The 25,056-nt window shown below is 41.5% G+C and overlaps 1 long non-coding RNA gene across 1 annotated transcript in view; it reads left to right on the forward strand.

The window, feature by feature from the left end:
* LOC125918578 (uncharacterized) overlaps positions 1–25,056 on the forward strand; it is a 129,505-nt gene that overhangs the window by 37,074 nt on the left and 67,375 nt on the right. Inside the window, exon 2 of the long non-coding RNA XR_007456484.1 lies at positions 7,164–7,350. This is a non-coding gene — a long non-coding RNA (uncharacterized LOC125918578). The remainder of the gene's footprint in view (positions 1–7,163; positions 7,351–25,056) is intronic.

The following is a 25,056-nucleotide window of genomic DNA, read 5'->3' on the forward strand; positions in this document are numbered from 1 at the left end:
ATTTGGGCTCCTGCAACCCATCCTTCCTCCGACCCACACCAAGGTAACATCTAGTATGAAACTTCCAATCTGGTCCCTTTGCTGTGGTAGGTCTTCTGGAACTTCCCTGAGTATCCCAAAGACAAAAGAATTCTCAATATAAAGATCTGTATTATTATTATTATTATTATTACTATTACTATTATTAATTATTTTAATTCCGATATAGTTATCATACAGTGCCATGTTAGTCTTCGGTATAAAATATAATGATTCAACAATCTATGCATTACTCAGTGCTCATCATAAGTGTACTCTTAATCCCCACCACCTAGTTCACCCACCCCCAAACCACCAGTTTGTTCTCTATAGTTAAGAGTCTGTTTTTTGGTTTGTCTCTTTTTCATTTTTTTTAATGTTTATTTATTTTTGGAAGACAGAGAGAAACAGAGTGTGAGTGGGGGAAAGGCAGAGAGAGAGGGAGACACAGAATCTGAAACAGGCTCCAGGCTCCGAGCTGTCGGCACAGAGCCCGATTTGGGGCTTGAACTCATGAACCTTGAGATCATGACCTGAGCCAAAGTCAGAAGCTTAGCCGACTGAGCCACCAGGGCACCCCAGTAATATGGTATTTCTGATTGCAAATGCATGCTGTCTGTGCATATACACAAAATAGTTCTTGCTAATGGCTTTGGGGTCGTTTCAGCCATTCCCAAGGTTTGCCACATTGTAATTCGATGTGTATTTTGTGTTTATTTACTGGCTTTGTGAATTGAGTTTTTGAATATTCATGATCTCTGTTTCCTTGAGCATGAGCCAGGGGTAAAGATGCCTGCTGCAGAGACATCCTGAACATCCCAAGTTTTGTCTGTGTCCCCAACACGTCCAAGCATGTTACCTCTCAGATACACACAGTGCATGTATGGGAGTTGTTGATATCTTTCTGAACTAATAACACTGTACCTGTGTATGATTGTCTTCAAACTCATCGTCTGCTCCTAGCTGAGCACTGTAAAAATGAGGCAGTGTCTTAAGTGCTGTGCTTTGAATTATAACTCAGTATATTTTAATGTAATTGTACTTTTCCATTCAAAATAATCTCCTTTGGTTTATTTCATTTTATTTTCTAGTACCTAAACTCATTTGCTTTTCAAATGTTATATTCACAAGTATTTCTTTGTATTTTCCATTAGTTAGCAGAACGCTATGTATATTTTGAGAAAATACTGTTTGTGGGCAAAATATTGAGGTTCCTACTTTTTCCCCCTATTTTAAATTTAAAAAAATATTAATATCTTTTTTTTTAACGTTTATTTGTTTTTGAGACAGAGAGAGACAGAGCATGAACAGGGGAGGGGAAGAGAGAGAGGGAGACACAGAATCGGAAGCAGGCTCCAGGCTCTGAGCCATCAGCACAGAGCCCGACGCGGGGCCCGAACTCACGGACCGTGAGATCATGACCTGAGCCAAAGTCGGATGCTTAACCAACCGAGCCACCCAGGCACCCCAAATATTTATATCTTTTTGATTGCATGCAACTGTTAAGGACTTATGTGACGTTTCTGCTTATTGTTGAAATTTTTTTCAGTTGGTATGCCCTCCTTATGGTTCATTTTCTTAGGCAGATTCCAAATTTGTTAAATTATGACCACTTTTTGTACGTATGATACTCATTGCCAGCCATTAAGATCCTAGAGGTGGTGAGAATTATGATTTAATATCTATCCTTTTATTTTTAGTTTTGCTGTGAGATATGATATTTACTATTTTCATTATGCAGCTAGAAATTTACTTTTGAAAATATAATCATTTATTTCTTTTGATCACCTTCTAAATCGACCATTGAGAACCTCAGGGTATTTTTTTTTTCTCATTCTGTTTCCCTTAAAAGATATTATATCCATTAGAACCATACCTCAGTATCTATCTACCAGGATCTCAATTCTACAGATTCCTTTTTATTGAGCAAAAGATCAAATCTTTCCTTTCCTGTGTGATGATTTAAATTCTGCAATGAATTCCATACCATTATTTTCTTTGCTTATATGTACTCATAGTGCTAAAAAATAGGGAAATAAGGACAATTCCTTGCAAAAACTTATGATAATAAGTATTAACCAGTCCTTACAAAATCAGTGACAAAAGGGAAGCACCTCTTGCTTCTCACAATGGCGGGGACTGGGGAGTTGGACTCCCAGATAATTGCACGTCTCCTATCCAGTCCTTTCCCTTAAACTGATGCTCCAGAGATGAGCTCATCCTGGAACACTGCAAATCTAAATTAGCCTGAAATACCACAGGGGTTTCAGGGTTACATCATGAGTCTAGAGGAGAACTCGAAAATATCTCTATTTCAGGAAGTCTTATCTTAATTATTTTTCTTATCAATGTAAGCATAACATTTTCAAACAACGCACAACAAGCCTGAAACTTAAATACAGATCAGCCTGCTGCCTCTGTCCACTGAGCTGCCTCCACAAAATCGTAGACACCTCCCCACCCCCCATGCCTGCCACAAGGAGATTTCTTTCACTGGTGTTTTGTTTTTCTGTGAATGGCCTGACCGTGTCTACAACCACAAACCTAACAGAAAATGATCAGAACTATTCCTTTATGATGAAATACTGCATTACATAGGCTGGCTAAACTCATGGGTTGGAAAAAGGAGATGATTCAGTTCACTGTTGGGCTCATTGGTGAAACACAGAACATGCAGTCATGGCTGTCAAAGCAAAATGAACAAATTAAAAAAATATAACCGTGAATGCAGGTGTATGAACTCCTTCTGGGAAGGTAATGCTGTCTGTGCTAGTTCAGAGACCGAAAGTAGTACAGGGAGCTACCCAATCCTATTCGGAAAAGAAAAAGTGTCATGCACGTAGTTTCACTGGATCTACTGGGTGGATGAGTAGGCTAATTATTATTGCTGTATGCAGAGGCACCCAGGGGTGTTGTGAGGGATTCCCAATGCTCCCTGGATCCTGAAGACAATGGGTGTTCTTCTCTCTCCTGTGGTCAGTGCACTGAAAGGAAAGTAAAACATGAAACTGAAAATTGTCTTTAATCCATGACTTTTGTACATGGCACACATGAAATGACCTCTTAGCCAATCTATTCTCCCAATTTCAAATGAAGGCGATAAGACTTCCATTCGCTCCCTGGCCTTTCAGCTAAATAGAAGGCAACCAGGGGCAGCGGACCCAATGGCATAGTCAAGAGCCAAGGAAGAGTGAATGTCACCAGCATATTGGTATTACTGATAGCAGATAGTGTGACCTTTTGCTTACAAGGTTAGTCTAATCATACACATGTAGAATAAAAAAAAAACAGAAATGCACTTCAATTTGTAACTCACATTAATAGAAGAAATACAAGCACATACTTAAAAGCCATCAGCAGTACCATGATATTGGTTTAATTTTACTGCCTTTGACCCTCTTCCTCCCAGTAAGTATTGCTTTTGCATAATATGTTAAATTTGATTACAAAAAAAAAAAAGCAAAAACAAAAACAACGAAACAAAAGAAGACAAGCCACAAACTGGAAGAACACACTTGGCAAAAGACACATTTGATAAAGGACCATCATCCAATATAGAAAAAGAACTCTTAAAACTCACCAATAAGAAAACAAAACAAAACGGTTAAAAATGGGCAGAAGACCTGAGCAGATCCCTCGCCGAAGAAAGCATACAGATGGCAGATAAGCACACGGAAAGATACTCCACGTCCTGTGCCATCGGGGAACTGCAGGTGAGAACAGCAGTGAGGAAAGCCTGCGCACCTGCGGAATGATGAAATCCAAACCGCGGAGGGCACCAGACTGGGGCGCGCTCCTGGGGCAGCAGGGACGCTCGTTCACCCCTGCTGCGAACGCAGAACAGGACGGCCACTGTGGGAGCCAGTTTGCTGGGATTGCTGGAGCATATAGCAAATCTGTTTTTGATTTGTTGGGAACCACCGCGCCGTTCTCCGTAGTTGCTGCATCACTTTACAGCCCTGCCAGCAGCACCAGGATTTTAATTCCTCCACATTCTTGTTAACACTTGTTATTTTCTGGTTTCGTTTCTTTTGTTTCCCACAAGAACCGTTCCAGTGGGTGTGAGCGACTCAGTATATTGCGGCAATTCTCAAACAACAGATTCTCTTATAACTATCCTTGTCTTTTTGAAGAGATTTTTTTAAATGTAGAAATTCCACGTTAACTTATTATTTCCAGGTATTTAAAACGTAATTCACTTATCCAATGAGTGCTTTGTAAACCGACCCAAGTGCATATGGAAACCCATATAGTGGCCATAATATTTTTAGCACATTTGTAGGGCTTTTAAAAATGGTGTGCACGATCAATTCTTCCAATTACAGAAGTGGAAACCAATGAAATTAAAAGCAGATTTGTCTTCTAAGCCCAGGTTGGGCAGTTCTGAGTCTCATGACAATTTTGAAAGAGGATGAGAATAGGAATTTTCATTTATCTTTGGTTCTAATTGAAGCATATCTCATTACTTTTAGTTTCCCATCAGTTTTTGACAATGAAGTGATACCAAGGTCTGAGATTTTGGGTCCTCGGGGAAATCCAGTGGGTATTCCTGTGTTGAATGCTTTTAGGACTTGCATGATCTCCTTAGGAGTCTTCAACTCCAGATTGCCATTTTGCAAATTCATATTTTTATTATAAGCCCATATGTGAGTTTTATTCATATTTGGTAGATAGTCGAGATGAAACTGAAATATTTTTTACTTAAATTATGTTTTTAATTTTTTAACGTTTATGTATTTACTTTTGAGAGACAGAGAGAGATAGAGACAGACAACACAAGCAGGAGAGGGACAGGGAGAGACACACACACAGAATCCGAATCAGGCTCCAGGCTCTGAGCTGTCAGCACAGAGCACAACACGGGGCTTGAAACTCAGGAACCGTGAGATCATGACATGAGCTGAAGTCGGACGCTAAACCAACTGAGCCATCCAGGAGCCCGTTTGTTAAATTTTTTAATGTTTATTTATTTTTGAGAGAGCGAGAACACGAGAGGGGGAGGGGCAGGGAGAGACAGGGACGGGGGATTCAAAGAAGGCTCTGCACTGTCAGCACAGAGCCCGACTTGGGGTTCAGGCTCATCAACCATGAGATCACGACCTGAGCTGAAGTCAGACGCTTAACCGACTGAGCCACCCAGGTGCTCCTTATCTAAAATTATTTTATGATTTTTCATCTTGGAAGCAAGAAAAGGGAAAAAGGAAAGCAGTAAGTGAGAAGTCTACCATTTCTTAAGTGATTCCACCAGAGACACTTGTAACTCAAGGAGATTTGTGAAAATAACTGTCATGTACTCTTCAAATGTTCAAGGTCAGGAAGGACACGGAAAGTCTGAGGCACTAATCCAGATCGGAGGAGACTACGAGGCAGAACAGTTGAGTACAACATGCCTTCTGAATTAGATCTTCTGCCTTCCCAGAGGGTATTATTGGAACAATTGGCAAGATTTGAATGAATAGATTAGATGGTGATGATGTATAATATTAATTTCCTGATTTTGACATTTGCATTTTGGTTACGTAAGAGAATGTTCTAGTGTGTGAGCATTACACACCGAAATGTTTACAAGTGACGGAGCATCGTGCTGACAGCTTATTTCCAAATGGTTCAGGAAAAACAAAGAGACTCTCTGCTGTAGTCTTGCAAATATCTTTACGTTGAAAGTTATTTCTAGGTTACAAATTATCTAGACAAGAAATTAAAGATAAAATAAAGATCTTTTATTGGACAAGTAAATATTTTTGAAAACTTTTGAAATTTTTGTTTATCAAAAATTTCATTTAGGGGCTCATCCTAAATGTGACTTGGTTGATTGAGCATCCGACTCTTGATTTCAGCTCAGGTCATGACCCCAGGGTCGTGTGATCACACGTTGGACTCCATGCAGAGCATGGAGCCTTCTCCATTAAGATTCTCTCCCCCTCTGTCTGCCCCTCCCTTGTGCGCATGCCCACTAGCTCTGTCTCTCCAAAAAAAATTTTTTTTTATTTAAAAAGCAAAGTGATTTATTTTATTCCAAGACAACTAACCCAAAGTAATAATATTAGGTAACCTTATTTTAGACTTTGTATTTCATAACAGTCTGGAGATGCCCTGGGTGAGAGCTGTATGATCAAGCACAGACAAGATTAGACCTATGTCTGGTAGGCCTTTGTTACATGATAATAAAAAAATAATTGACTATTCTGTTAGAAGTTCTTTAACAGGAAGCTAGATAGAATATCTTGTCATTTTTGTCCCTTAAGAGCATCTTGCGTGAACGCTTCAACATGCAAAACTCACATGTGCCAAGGGAGCAAGCTATAAAAAGGCATATTAATGCATTTAAAACTTGTGAGCAACAGAAGTGTCCTATAGTCTGTCACAGATAATAGGCAAAAATGTGGTGGCTTCATGGTGCATCAGATTAAAATAAGTGAGCAGTTTCCCATAGCTTGGGGGTACGCGTGATAAAACCTTCCGTGACAAGTACATACTTCCCTTCTCACCTACCACCAAATGCGAATTCACAGTCACTATTAGACAGGGAAAATTATTTGATAAAGACGTTGCTAAGCCCGCCAGAAATGCGTTACTTGATTTCCTAAAGCTGTTAGTGCTTTGAGTGAAAGGAGGGAAATAATTCCTGCATAAACCCTGAAACCTCTTCCACCGTCTCCTGTCCTGTGAGTATATTTATGTCACATTTGAATTACTTTTAGTTTTGATGTTTTCGTCTCTTACAAATTAGCTTTCCTGAACATTGTTGTTGCGCTGTTCATTAAGACATAATGTGAATTTTTTGAGGATAATTTACAATGAGGCATTACTTCCAGATTGTTCTAATGGTAATTTGCACTCATGAGTCTCTGATAATTCTTTATGTCAGAAAACCCTTTTGTATCATACTTAACACACTTTATCTTTTTTTTTAATGTTTATTTTTGAGAGAGGGAGAGAGAGAGAGAGAGACTGGAGGAGGAGCAAAGAGAGAGAGGGACAGAGGATTCAAAGCAAGCTCCATGATGTTAGTGCAGAGCCCGATGAAGGGCTTGAACTCACGAGCTGTGAGATCATGACCTGAGCAGAAGTTGGATGTTTAACTGATTGAGCCACCCAAGTGCCCCATACTTACACATTTTTAAAACATATTTATTTATTTTCAGAATGAAACACTTGGAGAAGAAGAAAGGCAACCTGAATGGCAGATGCTTTGAGTTATTTTAAAGACCCATCTGGAATGAAAGGTCCTGGAAAGACATCCTCTGTGGGTCGGCGTCATGCTTGTGTCTTTGCCACTGTCTTCACTCATCCACATGGTAGAGATCAAAGCTTCCAGAAGCTTCAAACATGGTAAGGATCCAGCATATGGTCAAGAAATCGGATAAGCCTCTTAGCCCCAATTGTGATTCCTTGGAAATGAACCTGTCGGTGGCCTGGTCTAATTAGGTGGGCCCCGTTTGAGGTGATTGTTGCCTAAACACAAGACCGTCACAGGTGCTGGGAGTCACCCATGTGACCATGTGGATTTGTGCAAGGGTCGTTTCCCAGTAAGAGGCCGCGGTGTGGGGAGTAGACAGATAATCCAATATTCTCACTGTAATTATAATGGAAAACAACATTAACGATTATGAAAACATGTCTGGTTAATTAAAACACCTTTTTAATAGCATATTCAAAATATTCAAAAAATATGTTATTTGTATTAAAAGTAGTTTCTTATGGGGACATAAGATCTCCAAGTTTACATTTGTTCAGAGCTAACGTTAGTTTGAATTTCAAGTATACTTGTGGTACGACCTCAAAAATCTGCAAGAAATTAAACAAATATTGGATTTGGTGACCCAGAAGTTCATACCATAAAACTTAGTTCTCTCTTTCTATTCCTCTCCCATCTCAACAGAAAGTAACATCTCGATCGAACTTTTACCATAGACGTCTATGTAGTGGGAGCCAGAAGAAAGATAGTCCTATGGGGGGGCCTTAGGAAATAAACCATGTCAGAACTGGTCTGGATTTGACAAGCAGTGCTAGATATCTGAGTCTCCTAAAATCTCAGCATGTACACTCATAGCAGTCTTGGCAGTTCATTCTAGAGTTCAGCCGCCACCTCGTGAAGTCTGGCGTTATTTCTTAAAGAGCTTCCTTAGTACAAGAATGACTTGGTCAATTGTAAGTGATGTTTTTGAGCTGCACACCCTTGCTTTCAACAAGACCATACATCTCGAGTGTTTATAGGCACAACTCACCTCCACCACATTAGAAACTGGATTCTCTCAGGGCGCCTGGGTGGCTCAGTCGGTTAAGCATCCGACTCTTGATTTCAGCAAAGGTCATGATCTCCCGTTCCATTGAGTTTGAACCCCACATCAGACTCTGCGCCGACAGCATGAACATTGCTTGGAATTCTCTGTCTCCCTCTGTCTCTCTCCCTCCCCCACTTGCTGTCTCTCTCTTAACAATAAATAAATAAATACGTACATACATACATACAAAAACTCGGTTCTTTCTAGAACTCAGACATAGAGCTAATGGGCCTCATCCACTAGCACCTAGGCAGGGTGCCACGTCGGTGCTAATACAGCTGTGGTGTTGCTGTGAGTGGGGTTTGTTAACAGAAGAGTTAAAGGCATTTCCCAGGTGGATACAGTTCAGCATCAGCTCTGGCTCACCGTGTTCTCTTGGGCTCGGAAATCCTACTGAATCCGCAGCCATTTCCTAGTTTTTCGTACTCAGTGAAATGGGGACGGGAGGGTAAGTGAAGTCAAGGCAACAGAGTAAGAAAAGAGAACTTCCCCTGAAAGCAATGCTAGCTATTATTGCTAAAATCAATACTCTACATTTATTTTCATCTGTATAATTTTGGTTTGCTTATTTCCAAATTGGAGCACATATTTCATTATATTGGTATTTCAGCTAAAAAAAATTTTTGTTTCAGTATTGTATTAAGAAGCAATATTGGGTTTCTGGAAATGTCAAATTATTTTCCAGGGCTTGATAGAAAGCTGTTAAATAAGAGATTATGCAAAAAAGTGTCAGATTATAGCACTTTCAGCTATTGAAATAAATGTGTGGGTCTCCAGAATTACTAAACTACAGAATCATCCTGACCCTTTTGACCTGAAGCCTTGGATTTTGAGCTATAGCCTCAAAGCAAGAGCTCCTTTTGAAAGATTCTGCGTGGAAGAAATTTCTAGAAATTTTACTAAATTCCTGGCAAAACCCTGGGCTTACAAAGCATTGACAGAACATACCCTTCATTATATAGCTTGTGTGATTTCTATTCCAAGATAAACTTATTTTTTCCTTTCGACATCCAAAGTGAAGACAAAATAATAGCTTGTTACCCTATCCATAGATAAACTTTCTGAAACTCAGAGGACTCTGGGTAAATTTTAATTTTTTTAAATTATATTCTTATAGTCCCTGTGTTCCATTTCTGTGTACCCCTGATTTTGTTTATTTCACATATATTTTAAGGACTTCAACTGGGAACAGTTTTATTTTTTCTTTAATTTTTTTCATGTGTATTTATTTCTGAGAGACAGGGAAACAGAGCAAGAGCAGGGTAGGGAGGGAGAGAGGGAGACACAGAATCCGAAGCAGGCTCCAGGCTCTGGGCCGTCAGCACAGAGCCTGACACGGGGCTCGAACCCACGAACCGTGAGGTCATGACCTGAGCCGGAGTCGGACGCCCAACCGATTGAGCCGCCCAGGTGCCCCAACTGGAAGTAGTTTTAAAACATAGTTTGGCAACAGTCAAATTAAGTCATGGTGTGTTGAGTACATTAGGACCTTCAAGACATTTCCAAATAGCTGAGTAGTTTCCCGATTAATAGCAAAATTGAGTAACAAGAAGTGTATGGGATAATACGGTTTGGGGAGTGAGCTCTGATACGCTCCACGACTCTTAGCTGTACACGGCAGCTTTGGTCTTCAGAGTCTGGACGAGGTGATTGTTTAGGTGTGGAGGGTGGCCCAGGATGTCCTCTGAGTTGTGGGATGTGAGGGCACCTTCCAGTGTAGTTATGGACTCAGGATCTCAGCTTTCAGGGTGGCAGCCTGACAAGTTCCAGCTCCAAAATGAGCCTCTTTTAGGCAAGTTGCAGGGCCTCTCCTTCAGTGTCCTCATCTATAAAGGGGAGGTTACAGTGGCGCTGGCTTTGCAGTATCATTCCAAAGAAACAGTGCAGTGGTACTTAGAAGCCCCAGTGGTGGACACATGTGCACATTAAATCAATGTCACCCATTGTAATTGCTGTTATATCCCTGGTCCAATAGGATGCAGTTCCCTATAAAATGACCTCCAGTCATGCCAGCAAGCCCTGAAAAATGTCAACAGAAGAATTCAAGGAGGCTCCCATCATCTCCCAAATTTTTGACTTAGTCAGGAAACAAGGAAGGATAAAGAGGGGATAACTGTGGAGCTCACTTCCTATCTCAAAGGAAAAACCAAGCTCAGACAGCAAGACTCAACCACTTTATTGCTCTTCAAAAAAGACACGTCCTGGGAAGGTAGACTTTGCTAAACTGTTGAAGGTCTGTAGGCTCAAGTGTCCTAGTCCTTGCAGTGACCTGACTTCAAAAAAATCTGCCCCTTCTCCATCTGTCTTCCCATAACCTTTCTGAGTTTCTCTTTAACAAAAAGATTTTTGGTCTTGGTGGGGAGGTGATCTTTTCCTACACTCAGGACGAGATAAATAATCCCCTCGATGTGTCAGATCTCATCCAGCCTTGTCTAGGCATCTGCAAAACAGGTTTTCTCGCTCAGGCTTGCCCTGGAAGCCTGGGGGGCAGGGCAGGGGTGGGGTTTGGAGGGGAGCGTGAACTTGCCTTGGTGTTCATTCCTTGGTGGCGGGCAGCCTTGGCCTCGGCGGGCTGTGTGGGACTGTGGGATAAATTCCTATTCTGTAGGCCCCCCGCCCGTGGCTCATGGCCATCTTGAATTCCTGCATCGGAACAAAAGGAATAGGAAAATGCATCTCATCTTCTGATCAGGATAGTTCAGTTCACTGCCGTCCTGCCACCTGCAGAGAGAAAATGGTGGAGCCAGACCCCCATTCACTGGAACCCCAGCACATACACTGGTGTCTCCCTGTTAAAATAAGCAAATTCTTATCAGCCAGCATCTGTTTCCCGTTCCCTCCCCCGACCCCCACCAAGAGCCTGTCTACCAGATTTTTCATTGAGAGACTTCCCCACGGAGTATAATTCACTTCGTTTTTGCTCATTCATAAGATTTTTTTTACATCTCCCAGCTGCAAGTATTTTAGGCAAATTTCTGAGGACTTGGAGTTGAACGAGACGCATTTGAACAAGATGGACCCGCAGCACAAAGCGGTCAGAGGTCTTTGGAAATAGGAATTCGCACAACGTGCGATTTTTGGTGTCAGCATGTGCTTCCTCCATGAAGAAGCCTGGCAGGAACGTGTGTGCCCCGTCTCTTCGAAAATGACGCGGATTGCTTTTTAATATGCAAATGTCCGGAAAAGACTATTCTTTCTCTCTCTCTTTTTTTTCCCCCTCCAGAAGTTGCCAGTGCGAAGCACGTAATCCAGACAAAGTAAACTCATCACTTTCATACAACACAAAATCCAATCGCTAGTCCCGGGCGTTCCCATGGCAACTGCCTTCCTAAGCAAACTTCTCTACAAAATATACAGCTGTTACTTTATCTCGTTGCTAAGTTCCCCTGACAGAGCCCCACTATAATAGCCACTCACATATATGTGCTTAAAGGGGAGGAAGCTCCCACGGGCCTCACACAGCTTATCTTCTAAATGATAACTGAGGAATTCACCCCTCCACCTTCAGCAACAGATGGGGTTTTCTCTTCTCTGCCTTTGAAACTGCGCCGTGTTAGGAAAAGTCCCTGCAAGTCTTCAGTACACATGACTGTTAGTTATGCGAGTAGAACTTCTAGCTTTTTTTTTTTTTCATTATCTGACAGTGAACAGTATGTTAAATTGCACAGATTTCTGTTCTGAAATTTCATATTCCCATAGTAAATACGTCTTATGTCATTGTTGATTTTAATTTCTTTTGGCATAACTGTGACTATAGTAGTCTTTGGGTGCCAGTTATCCCTGTGCTGAAAACAGGTAGGTGCTGCCTGTCTCTCGAGAGAAACCAGTAGGAAAATTGAACTCATTTTATCAGACTCAAGCCCTGGGAAAGACTGCTTTCCCTACTGTATGTCCAACCTGAAACGTATTTTATCACCAGTGAAAGCTGTAAAGAAACCGGAAGAAAAATAGGACCAAGCCATAAAGGAGAGTCAGATTCCCATGAAATATTCACAGTGAGGATCCATTGTCTCCAAAGTGAAGGGACCAGAGCAGGGAGGGAGGCAGGTTGTATATCCCAGAGGAGGAGGCAGTCAGTGCAACCTGTCCCCCAAAACGATGGAGTTTGGTTTCGCCTCACTGTTAGCCTGCTGCATTCCCCCATGGCTTTCCCTTAAAAGAGTGGATTTTTTTTTTTTCAGTTTAATTTCAGCGAATTTGACAAGAAAACTGGTTGCCCGTGACCCTTAAGATGATAGTTTTCAGAAAGATGCATTGCTGGCAATGTTAAAGTGTATTTTTTTTTATTTTTTATGAGAGTCAAAAATGGCTTATTCCTGCAGTATTTTTCATAGAAGTGAAGTGCAAGGAGAGTCCTGGCCGCCGTTCATTGCCCGCATCAGGAGTGGGCGTGCGTCAGCCGGCACACGGGCACCGTGGAGATGGACGGGGAGAGCGGTGTTGGGCTCTAGCAGGGGCCATGCGACGCCTTCATTTATAAATTGAAAGGAACCCATTGACTTGATTTTCCTGAAAAAAAAAAAAAAAAAAGTCCACAAGCATTAGCTTTGTCATAGTCTCACGTGGATTACGCCGACATTAGGGTTTATATGGAGGACACATCCGCCTTCAAATTCGCATTCACTTTAGTGTTTTTTCAGATCCTTATTATTAAGCCATATAATCTTTCATGCGCTTCAGTGACATCGATGATTTGACAAGAAGAACCCCTCGTCTTGATGAGGATCAGAATCCTATTGGGGCGCCTGGGTGGCTCAGTCTCGGTCGGTTGAGCAACCCGACTTCAGCTCAGGTCATGATCTCACGGTTTGTGGGTTCGAGCACCACATCGGGCTCTGTGCTGACAGCTGGGAGCCTGGAGCCTGCTTTGGATTCTGTGTCTCCCCCTCTCTCTGTCCCTCCCCTGCTGTCCTCTGTGTCTGTCTCTCAATAATAAATAAAGGTAAAAAAAAAAAAAAAAAAAAAAAAAGAATACTATCAGGAAGCAGAAGATGCCCAGGAAGGGGCAGAAGGAAAAAAGTTTCCCTGAGACGGCAGTGATTATGGGTGTACATATTTATACATATTCTTTGTTATCCTGGGATGCTTCTAACTCCACTGTATGTGGGGTTTTTCCTTGGAACCCATTAATTGTTTGCTCTGGATGTGTGGGAAGATCTTTATTAATGAAATTGATTCTACTTACGAATTGAAAAACACGTGTGTCCTGTGGGACACTTCACCCCTCCCCCAACTCCAGTGCATTGGCACCTTGACCATCACCAGCCTCATCGGCGCCCGTGGAACCGTGAGCCCCGTGAGTGGCGCTCCAGACCGAGCCCCGCCTCACCCAGAGCCTGCCTGCCTCTCTCTCCGTTTCTCTTTTCTTTTCTTTTTTCTTTTTTTATGTGCAAAGTTTTCCATTTTTAGTGTTCAGCTAAATAAAATAAATCTTTGGTAAACAAACCCAGCACAAGGCCAACAACAATAAAGGAATAAAAAGCACAACAAACAGAGAGTCTAAGGTTACACCCTGTTGGGCATCATGGTCAGACATGCCCCTTCCTTAAGGGAAGTGGGGTTTTTGCCCTCGGGCGTCGGTATCAGTCCCTGTCCGTCAGCACCAGAGCTGAATAAAAACCAAGAAACCAGCCCTGAAAAATGTTGAAGCATCTCTGCATATCCTTTTGGCTCATGGACTCCGAGTGCATGGGGACTCCTTTGAAGGCAGCCTTTTCTCTTCTTCCCAGGACGTGGTTTCCTGTCACCGACAGGGTCCTGCTTGTGACACTTGGAGGTTGACCTGTGGCTGCTGGTGGTTGTGATATCACTGCGCGGGGGTCGAGAACAAGCCTGGCTTAGAAAACGGCGCAGGAGAGAGGGAGGCCAGTTGCTGAGAGGGCGGAAAGCTGTAGTGGCTTGGATTGAAGGTGTGTGGGCAGAAAAAGTGTGGGTGTAAATGTGCACGCTAGTCACAACGGAGGGAAAGCCTCAGCCTCATCCCGTGAAGTTTCCTCAGGCTTAACACGCGAAGCCAGTGTCGGCTTTGCTGCTGGGGAGAAGCTGGCCGGGGGCTCAGCTCTCAGACCTGCCCGTAAGGACTACGCAGGCCATCCCTGCCTGCCTGCCTGCCTGCCTGCCTGCCTGCCTGCCTTGAGGCCACCACAACCCCTTAATAACAATATTGTTAAGTATAAACATAGTATACCCTTCATAATACAAATATGTGTATACACATTTACGTACATTTGTGTACTGATTTGTACATACGTTTATTTATATATACCTTCTACATATGTAGCTAGAAACTCAGCTGGGTTTGGTTGGGGGGTGGGAGTGGGGTTTTTTTTTTTTTCTTTTATTCACCACAGGAAGCAGCCTAATTAGTGAGATCTCCCCAGAAACCAGAAGGACTGTATACCCAGGTTCCATTGTCCCCCTATCCCTCCAGGATCTCACTTTGCTTCACCTTGAGAAAGGGTATGATTGTTTCTTGATATTCCAACGCCCAGGTCCTTCCCCCCACCCCATCCTGTGTAGCCTTACTTAGAAATTCAGTAGCGATGTTGTTGTTGTTTGTTGTTACTGATTTTTAGAAGTGCATGCTGTAGCTATTAATAACAGTTACTGGTAGAGGGGTGTGTGGGGAGATATATGCGTGCATGTTATTCCTCGTGGCCTGTATCAGTTAGAAAGCTCTTGGTCATGCTACAGTGTAACAGAGAGCCCCAAACAAGAGTAGGCTAAACAGTGAAGGTTATTTCTTCCCTTCCTCACCCAAGTTCTCCCTCAAGTCCAGATGACACAAATTTGTTCATGACAAAATTTAAGCCTCGTCTTTGACCCACTTTCTTCCCTCTACCCTTAATATGAAAATCAGTAGCCAAATCTGCTTGAATCTAAACCCTTTACTATCTCTCAACTCTATTAACTGCTTTCTGTCACTGTCACTATTTTGGGTCAGCACCATATGCCAACCAGGTTACTGTCCCCTGCCCCCCCCCCCCCCCCCCCATTAATAGCACCTGCCTCTAATCTTTCCACAGTACACTCCCAGGGAATTTACTTATACGCCACTGGCCCGTGTCTTCAGGATGGTGTCTGCGGTACTTACCCACAAGCTGTACCAGTTCTGAACAAGCTTGCTGCCCCAGTGTTCTTTTGAACTCATATCCGTCCCTCTACGCAAAACTGATTGTTGTTCTGTTTGTTCATAGCGTTTCGCGTTCGGTCTCAACCTCAGGCCCCCATAAAGACTGTTTCTTCTCTGGAGTGTTATTTGCTGCTCATTAATATCATTAGACTCCTAATCTTTTCACTATCTTAGATATCACTTCCTCCAGAAATCCTGCCCTACCTCCCTGAACTCTAGTGTTTATTACAGCATTTATAAGAATGGACAATAAGAGTCTGCACCTGTAATTCCTGAAGGCCAGGATAGAGCCAGAGCTCTGCCTTGATTGCCACCGGATTGCTCTGCCCAGCACCGTGCCTTAGCCTTAGTAGATAGTCAGTGAATGTTCATTGATATTAAAATAATGGGACATCCTAGCCCTAACTCAGATAAAATGCGGTGTAGAAGAAATTATTTTTTTGCCTTTATGAAACACCGTATCTTGGTGAGCAGAACCACAATAACATCTACCAAGTTCTGCAGGGAAAATGTAAAAGAAATATTCTGGAATTATGTCTGTTCATCTCTATTATTTCTCGAATGCAACCACTTTTTAACTGTGGAAATTAGGAATTTACATACTTATGAGAGTTACGATATTTCAGAGCATCTCATAAATCTGTTTCTACCACAATGTTATTATTATCAATGGAGTCTAGAATTTATTATCAATTTAATCTATAATTTGACCATTTATTTTCCGAATGACCACATCATACAATTTTCAAAACTATAAACTGGCTCAGGGTTTTTTCAGGTATTTGTATGCCCTTCATTATCGTCAATAACAATGTAATCTTTTATTCATTCATTGATTCATATGTCCATCCAATATAAAGTAGGAACTATGGGAAATAAGAATGAGAATAATGCTCGGTCTTTGCCTAAAATTATAATTTAGTTGAAGAAGCAGCCATGTCTCAGCAAAATGCAGAGAGGAAAATATTCTCACAAAGTGATTAACGTGGTACTGGAGAATGCCAGAGGAGAGATTGTAAAAACATTCATGGAAGCTGACTTCTAAACTGGAGTGTGATGATTAAATCAGATTTCAATACGCAGAAAGAGAAGATGGTGTTTCAAGGGTGAGGGAATGGGGTGAGAAAAAGCAAGGTGGTCCCAAATACGCGGGCAGAGGAATGGAGTCCAGTGTGGCCGAATCATAAGGTGTATGATGTTATGGTAGAAAACCAGGGGAAGCTAAAAAGCCAGTTCTAAATTAGGGAATGACAGAAACGCCAAATGAATAATTTGTCTTTATCATATATTCAACGGGAATCCATTGAAGATTTTTGAAGCATGAAATGTCCTGAAATTGACAAACATAAATGCAATACGGAGATGGATGACAGAACCTGAACTGGAGGCCAAGACTGTGGAACTCACGGACGCCAAGAATGATGAAGGACTAGAGTGTGGGACTAGCACTGGGACCACCCAGGGGAGTTCAGATTAGAATATGGCAACTGTAAGCCCGTTGGGTCTGAAACCCACAAAGATTTGTTACTCGTGGAGCTGGAATAGAGAATGAAGGAGTCGGAAATATAAAAATACCCTGAATTTTGGTATTTCTGAATTGTCCTCCCTAGATATAGTATACACTCGTTGTGAAAGCATAGACACAGAAATGAAATGAAGCATTGGACTGTGTTCCACCAATCATCTTCTCACAGACTACAGCTGGTATGCATGCCAGCCCTTCAGAAACAGTCACATAGTGTTTTCTTGAACTGAAGTTTACGCCGAATAGTTTTTTATGTGCGTATGTGCTATTTTCCCCAAATAAACGATTTCTTTCCAAAGAAGATAAGTGTTCTAACTGGGAATGATCGCTTGGAATCTCAATTCCACAAGTTAAGTTTTTGGTTTTTTTTTTTAACGTTTATTTATTTTTGAGAGCAAGAGACAGAGCGTGAGCAGGGGAGGGGCAGAGAGAGAGGGAGACACAGAATCCAAAGCAGGCTCCAGGCTCTGAGCTGTCAGCACTGAGCCCGACACAGGTCTCGAACTCACAAGCTGTGAGATCATGACCTGAGCCGAAGTCAGACGCTCAGCCGACTGAGCCACCCAGGTGCCCCCACAAGTTAAGTTTTAAGGAGTGTATTAGTGAGTTCAGAATTGGAAATACTGAGCTTTGTCATATAGGCAAGAGAAACATATGGAGATTTTCATGAGAGAGTCAGATATTTGAATCTAGATTCACAGAATGAATATGGTTAAGAATATAGGTCACCAGTTTCTATAAATTTATTTATTACCTAATGTAATGCCTCATAAATAGGTCATCATTAAATGCTTTGACTACTAATAACATCAATAAAAACTTGAGGTAGTAGAGATCTTCCAAAATCTTGTGGTTCTCAAAGTCAGTTTTAAGCACTGATGTTTTATTGATTCCAGAAAAACGTCATGTAAAATCTCTGTTCGATGCCACAGGACTCAAGATGTAGACATTTACAACTTTAGAATAGTACCCTAGAGAGAAATTTGCCAAGAACTAATAATCGAGATGTTATACAGTCAGCCCACTGTGATCTTTATTAGACTGCAGGATCATGAGCTATATTTCCTACTTCAGGACCTACAATAAAGATTTTTTTTTTCAAAATTGTAATAGGAAATAATTTTGTTCACTCCATAGCATGTTGTGAGAAAATTTGTTTTAAAAATATTTCACATCCTGTGTATTTTGAAGCCCATCTAAACTGCCATTTAAGGCATTGGAAACGTACGGTGTAAGAAAAAATAATAAATTCACGCGAGCTATAGTGTTTCTTTTCTCCTGAGAGAAATTCAATACACGTAGAAGGAGTAATAGAGAACCATACATGTTACCTGTACTGTTAATTAAATTGGTTGAAGAGCAAATCACTGGGACTTTTTAGTGTTATAGATATATTCATATGTGTTGTCAATAATTTTTAAACATAGAGCGCCTGGGTAGCTCAGTCGGTTAAGCATCTGATTCTTGGTCTTGGCTCAGGTCTTGATGTCAGGGGTGTGAGTTCATGCCCCGCGTTGGATTCCGCACTGGACGTGAAGCCTACTCAAAAAAAACAAAACAAAACAAACTTATAAATATTTTTGAAACATGATGAGTGCAAGAAATCATTTAGGTGCAGTTGGTAATGGATCCAGAAAAAAAAAAAAAAAGATTCTCGAGTTAGTGTAGAAAATAAGAAAGTGGATGGACGTTCGGAATAAATTGAGAAACTTAGAGACAATCTGGTTTCTAAAAGTAAATTAACTTAGTGATAATTGTAACCTTATGGGATATATATATATATATATAGAGAGAGAGAGAGAGAAAGAGAGGCTTGCACACAGAGAAACCAAATCCTTGGCAACCCACCTCACGAGTGCACACCCAAGGACATGAAAGCATCTATCTGCCTCCATGTTTCCCAGTCCACAACCTTCACTGTTTAGAAGTAGGAAAACAAATGGCCTGGATCCCTCAGAAATTACTCCCACCTGAAGCCTAGTTGGCCTCTCCTTCCTGCTGTGTATCAGGTTAAGTTCAGCCTGACTTTCTTGAGAGGTGGGGACAGCCTTGAACATGTGTTAAAACTGACTGAGACATGCTGTTTAAGCATAGTTTCATCTCTGTTCAACTTGCCAGCACCTCTAGGAGTTCCATTCAGTTTCTACTGTCCTTTTTTTTTTCTTTTCCTCCTCTGAACTTAATTCCCAAGGCGTATATTTAAAGTAGATTGCCAATATGTTCAGGTTTGGCGATGAGAATGCGTAGAGAGTATTATAGTTATAAAATAAAATAAGAACATAAGCAGTGGATCCTCATTAGTAAGTGGAAGATTGGCAAGAGGTCCAGAGCAGCCCTTGTCGTGATAATTAATTAAACAAATACATGTACTTGACAAAAGAAATGCTTACAGTATGTCAAAATGAATGGCAAAAGGAAGTGAATCAGCAGGCAGAAACGCAGGTGCCTGCCCACCATCCTGCAGCCTTAGCAGACAGCCCTCCCGCCTGCTTCCTCCAGAGCCTGCCCCCTGCTCAGCTCAGAACCTCCCTGCTCCTCCTAGCCTCCTACCTTGGAACCAGTCTATCAGCCTTCCAGCCAGAAAACTGACAAGTCTTTCTCCACCACTCTTTGAAAACGCAACTCTTCCCGGTTGAAGACACCTCACTGGATCCTCTCTCTCTTCAGGAGAGAACCCATTCTGTGGCTCAGGGGGATTTTCATAATCTGATTCCTGGAATTCTTGCCACTTCAGACAGAGACCACATTCCCCAGCCTCCCTGAACTAATTACATTTCGTGGAATCTACCATAGTCTGACATTCCTGTTTTCTCCCACGGGTGTTTACTCTCCTTCTCCATCACCGCTGTCTCCAAATCAAGACTCAGTTCATGAGTCCCGCCGTTCAGGAAGCCTTCTCAGGCTTGAGACCCACTGCCCATGCCCATGCCCTGCCTGTGCCACTCGTGTCCTGGGCACATTCAAAGGGTGTGTTTGCGCCATTAGTTCATTCAAATACTTTTTAACAGACTTGATGTACATGTGTATCAGATTTATCAGGAATCAGCATTGCTCTCCACGGTTGGTGATCACAAGGGTAAAATTAGGCGGGCTTCATATGTAGACTGCAAAATGTAGTTGTGTTGTCTGATGACTGCTGTTTGAACTTGATTCATGATCTACCGTTTAAGCCTCTGGATCCACCTCAAAATTGTGTTACAGATTTTGAAATACTTTGTTGTCATGTTTTTACTGTTATGAATGATTATAACTTAGTACATGGAAATTACCTCTCTTTGAAGAACTGTATCTGAACAAAATATGTGAGTTATTTGTTTCAGGATAACAAGTCTGAGGGGAGTGTGTTTAAACAATATAAAAATAAATAATTTGGGGGATTTATTTGGGGAAAAAAGGAACGATTACATGAAAAATGGACAAGAAGTAGATCAAAGCAGTTTTCAAGAATACATAAACAAAAGAAAACAAAGAAAATTGGTAAAATAACAGGGTTATATAACAAATAGGGAAAAGACTAATATAACTAGAAAAGAACAGACATGAGATAGTTGATATAAGGAGAAAATCTGAACTGGATTGTCATCCAAGCAAATTGGATGACAAAACTTAGAAAAGAAAATATTGTTAACATAACAGTGACAAAATCCTGTTCTCTCTTACAGAATAATATACAAAATATTTGGCAGATATTTTCTTATAGTAATAGAAAGTGAGAAATAAAACAAATTTTTGTCTAGCTTATTTTTACAGAAAGTTTGAATGTTACATGACAAGTATCCTCCTTCTTCTTTCTTCTTTTTTTGAAGTTTATTTATTTTTGAGAGAGAGCACGTGTGTGTGTGTGAGCTGGGGAGGGGCAGAGAGAGAGGGAGACACAGAATCCTAAGCAGGCTCCATGCTGTCAGCATAGAACCCGATGTGGGGCATGAACTTACGAACTTCGAGATTGTGACCTGAGCTGAAAGCAGGAGTCCGACGCTCAGCCACCCAGGCGCCCCGCCAAATTTTCTTCTACTAATTGTTTTCTAGACTATCTAGCCTTCATGGTGAGGGGTAAATCGCAGTTTGTTCAAACTGTTGTTGGTTTTAAATGTCTTATAATTTATATTTTCTCCAAAATATCTAAATGACCTTTAATGTTCCTATGACATGAGTTTTATGTGACCCAATTTAACACCTATGACCATATATATTTTTGACAGTTTTATTCATTGATAGATCTCTAGACACAAGAAGAAAATAGGGCACAAATTGGGTGTTTAATTAATACATTTTTATTACGCGAATTTTATTTCATTGCCATACTCATTTAATCTTTCACATTAACTGCAGTAAAGGCAACTACTCCCAGAAAGAAAAAGGAAAAAAAAAAAAAGTAATGAAACCACACTTCTTTGTACTTCTTTAACAGAAATGAGATGGTTAGATTGTTTTATGTCTGTAGTGATAAAGCAAAAATGCTACCATAAGCATGCTCAGATTTTCCTATTATTAGTCACTCTAATGACATGGGATTCCACCTTTAAGTAACTGATTAGTACGGATTGCTTCAGAAAGACAGTCTGGTCTTCATTAGGGCGTCTGCCACTGTGTCGGGGTTTTGCAATCGCTGCCTCCTACAGCGTGTCGTCAAGCTATGCGGCTGCTCGTTCGTAAGGCACACGTTCCGTGTTTCCGTGAGAGTAGAGCTGGTTTGGTTAGTTAGCCTGCATTTATTTATTTATGTGTATTTATTACGTCTTGCTCGGTAAAGCTTAGATATATTGAGTTTTTTGCTTTGGATGCATATGACACGTAGACACTCAAACTAGCTCAGATAAAAAGTGGGTTTAATGCAACAATGCATAGAGCACAACTCTCAGGAGAGACAATTGCGACTCCTGAGCCACATTTCCAATTTCCAATTCTCAAAAACAAAACAAAACAAAACCCACAGATGTGTAACGGGTCCTGTGATCTGGTTCCTCTTTATGCCTGTGGTCCTCGTGCTCTGGCTGGTCTGCTTACTGGCTGCTGTTGAGCTGAGTGCCCACTCCTACTCCCCTAACTGTACCTGGGGTGAATTTGTTCCTGGTACGTCGACTAGGGCTGTGAAACAGGCATTGCACGAGCGGGTCTGCCCTAGAGAGGAAAGTGCGGACGTTTCACTGGCAGCGCATGTTGGATGCTAGGGGTGGTGCGGCTAATACTCACTGAGCACAGGTTGACGAGAGGCAGACTCATTTACTCACCCACCGATTCCACAAATACTGGTTGAGTTCCGCTCTCAACAGGCATTGGATTAGGCATTAAAGACACATAACTGATTAAAAGCAGGCTAGTAGCCTAATTCCAGAACTCTTCAGTGCCGGGTAGTAGGGACAGATACTTATCAGCTGAACTATGAACAAGACCATTGCAGAAGAGGATGAGTTATATGAGGAAATAGAGAGAGAAATAAAGAGAATAAAGCAGGGGCCAGCAAATTTTTTTCCTTGAAGGACAGGATGGAAAATACATGAGGCATTGCAAGACATACTGTCACAACTGCTCCACTTTGCCATTTTCGGATGCTACCGAACAAATGGGTGCAGCTGCATTCCGATAAAAGTTTATTTAGAAAGAAAAACCCTGGGGCGCCTGGGTGGCTCGGTCGGTCGAGCGTCCGACTTCGGCTCAGGTCACGATCTCGCGTGATCTCGCGTGATCTCGCGTGAGTTCGAGCCCCGGGTCGGGCTCTGCGCTGACGGCTCGGAGCCTGGAGCCTGCTTCCGGTTCTGTGTCTCCCTCTCCCTCTGACCCTCCCCCGTTCATGCTCTGTCTCTGTCTCAAACATAAATAAAAACATTAAAAAAAGAAAAGAAAGAAAGCCAACATTTAGGGGAATAAAAGGGGCACCTGGGTGGCTCGGTCGGTTGAGCGTCCGACTTCGGCTCAGGTCACGATCTCGCGGTCCGTGAGTTCGAGCCCCGCGTCGGGCTCTGCGCTGACGGCTCGGAGCCTGGAGCCTGCTTCACATTCTGTGTCTCCCTCTCCCTCTGACCCTCCCCCGTTCATGCTCTGTCTCTCTCTGTCTCAAAAATAAATAAACATTAAAAAAAAAATTTAAAAAGACTCCCCCACTTGTGCTCTCTCAAAAATAAATAAAAACATTAAAAAACAACAGTAACAACAGGCGGTGAGCTTGATTTCATCTGAGGGCCATAATGTGCTGAGCCATCACAGAGAGTAACAGTGACAGTGGCCTGGGAAGCACACTGCTGTATAATATAATGAGAAGAGGCCTCTCTGAAGGAATAATGTTTGAACTAGGGAGCAAAGGACAAGAAGGAGCCGTGACAGCTGGCACAGCAGGCATTGTTCTCGGGAAGGAGCAAGTGCAAAGGCCCTGTGGGGACGGAATAGGAGACTGAGATGGCTGAAGTTTAATGAGAAACAGAGTAGACGTTGTAATTAAGTTTTGAGAGGCAGACAGATGTCAGCTTATGTAGCTCATCTAATTGAAGACAAACCTGACTAACTGGAAGAATCAGAACCAGGTTAGCCAGAACCGATGGGCAGCCTTAGTGGGGCACTGCTAGGAATCAGTCACCTGTCACTCCCTGCATTCCTCCATGGGATTCAGATTCCTTGGAAAAGAATCAGATGGCTGTGGACTATACATGTTGATTGAGCGTGTAAGGTGGCACAAAACGGAGGAAAGGACACTCCCCAGAGCAAGATGGAGATTCCGTGACCAAAAGGAGGAAGGATGTATGGTAGAGTCACAAGAACCTTTATTTGCACGTGGCAGCTCCTAGGTCACATCGTGCCTTTTCATGAATCCAGCAATCTGGAAAGTTTGAAGAGTTGCTCAGAGATCTCCAGAGGTACTCTGAGACCAGGATTTAGATTCCAAGAGGAAATGAAGGCAGAAAAATATTTACTGATGGGTTTGCAAAAACTATCACCTCTAGGTTAAGCAAACTTTTTGTTTTAATAAAGGAGCAAGGATCTTAAAAATGTAGATGTCACTAATGATTTCTATAATGCCTGCTTGAATAATTTATTTAATATTTCTTTTGGGGCTTTTACGCCAGCTTGTATAGATGACAATTTTGTTTTAAAAATAGGACCTCCCTGGGCCAATGTTTGTAAATGGATGGCATTTTTATTATACACGTTTTCATCAGATAACCCAAATTGATAGTGAATAAAGATAGACGTTTTATTAGAGTCAACTCAGTGTCTCAAAACCCCTTCCTTTCCATCCCTTCTGACTAAGAGCATGAAGTGGGTAAATGCCTTCTCCACGGAAGAACAAAGCTCATTTTTCATGGTCAGTCTCAAAAAGAGACATCTGAAATAGTTGAATAGATTTTAGACTGTTAGAACGAGAAGGTATGGCAGACAATCTAGCCTGGGTCATGGATTGTGATTATTTTACCCAGAAAACTTATTAGCCACATGGCAGATTTTAATAATAAAGCATCTGTGCTAAAGGGAAATTATTCAGTGTATTTTACCAAATGTAAACTCTATCATGCATCTATATAAGTTACTGAACATCTACAGGAATGGAGGTTTTAATAAATTATATTCAAGGATACCATAGAAGTATCATTGTAGTAAATAAATAAAAATGTTTAACGCAAATGAAAACAAATTTAAAAATTTTGTGCTTTTTTGCAAACAACATATTTTTTTAATAACAAAGTGATACTGATCAAAGAGCTCTATTTTTGAATTATCCTTGTTTGTATTGAATACATTTAATGCTTTCATCATTTATGTGTTCTTTTATATGTATATGCATTTTTTAGGACATTAGAATCAAATTACCTTGTTATTTTGCAATATTTTACTACTTTCACGTATTATATTGGATTTCTAAGCATATCACATATAATGTTTATCCCAGTGCTAATGCATATTCATCTACATTTTCATGTTAAGTAAATGCATTTTGTGTATTCATTTATCTTATGCAGCTTCTAGATTCATTAACCTCATAGCATTGGATCTTTACCTAAGAATCATTCAACCATTGCCATAAAATGCCTTTTCACAAGCCAGCCCCACATTCGCTGTGCACAAGAGTCCCGTGCTGTCACACACCTCTGCGTCAGCTGAGGCTG

Source organism: Panthera uncia, chromosome B4, assembly GCF_023721935.1.
Source record: "Panthera uncia isolate 11264 chromosome B4, Puncia_PCG_1.0, whole genome shotgun sequence".
NCBI lineage: Eukaryota > Metazoa > Chordata > Mammalia > Carnivora > Felidae > Panthera > Panthera uncia.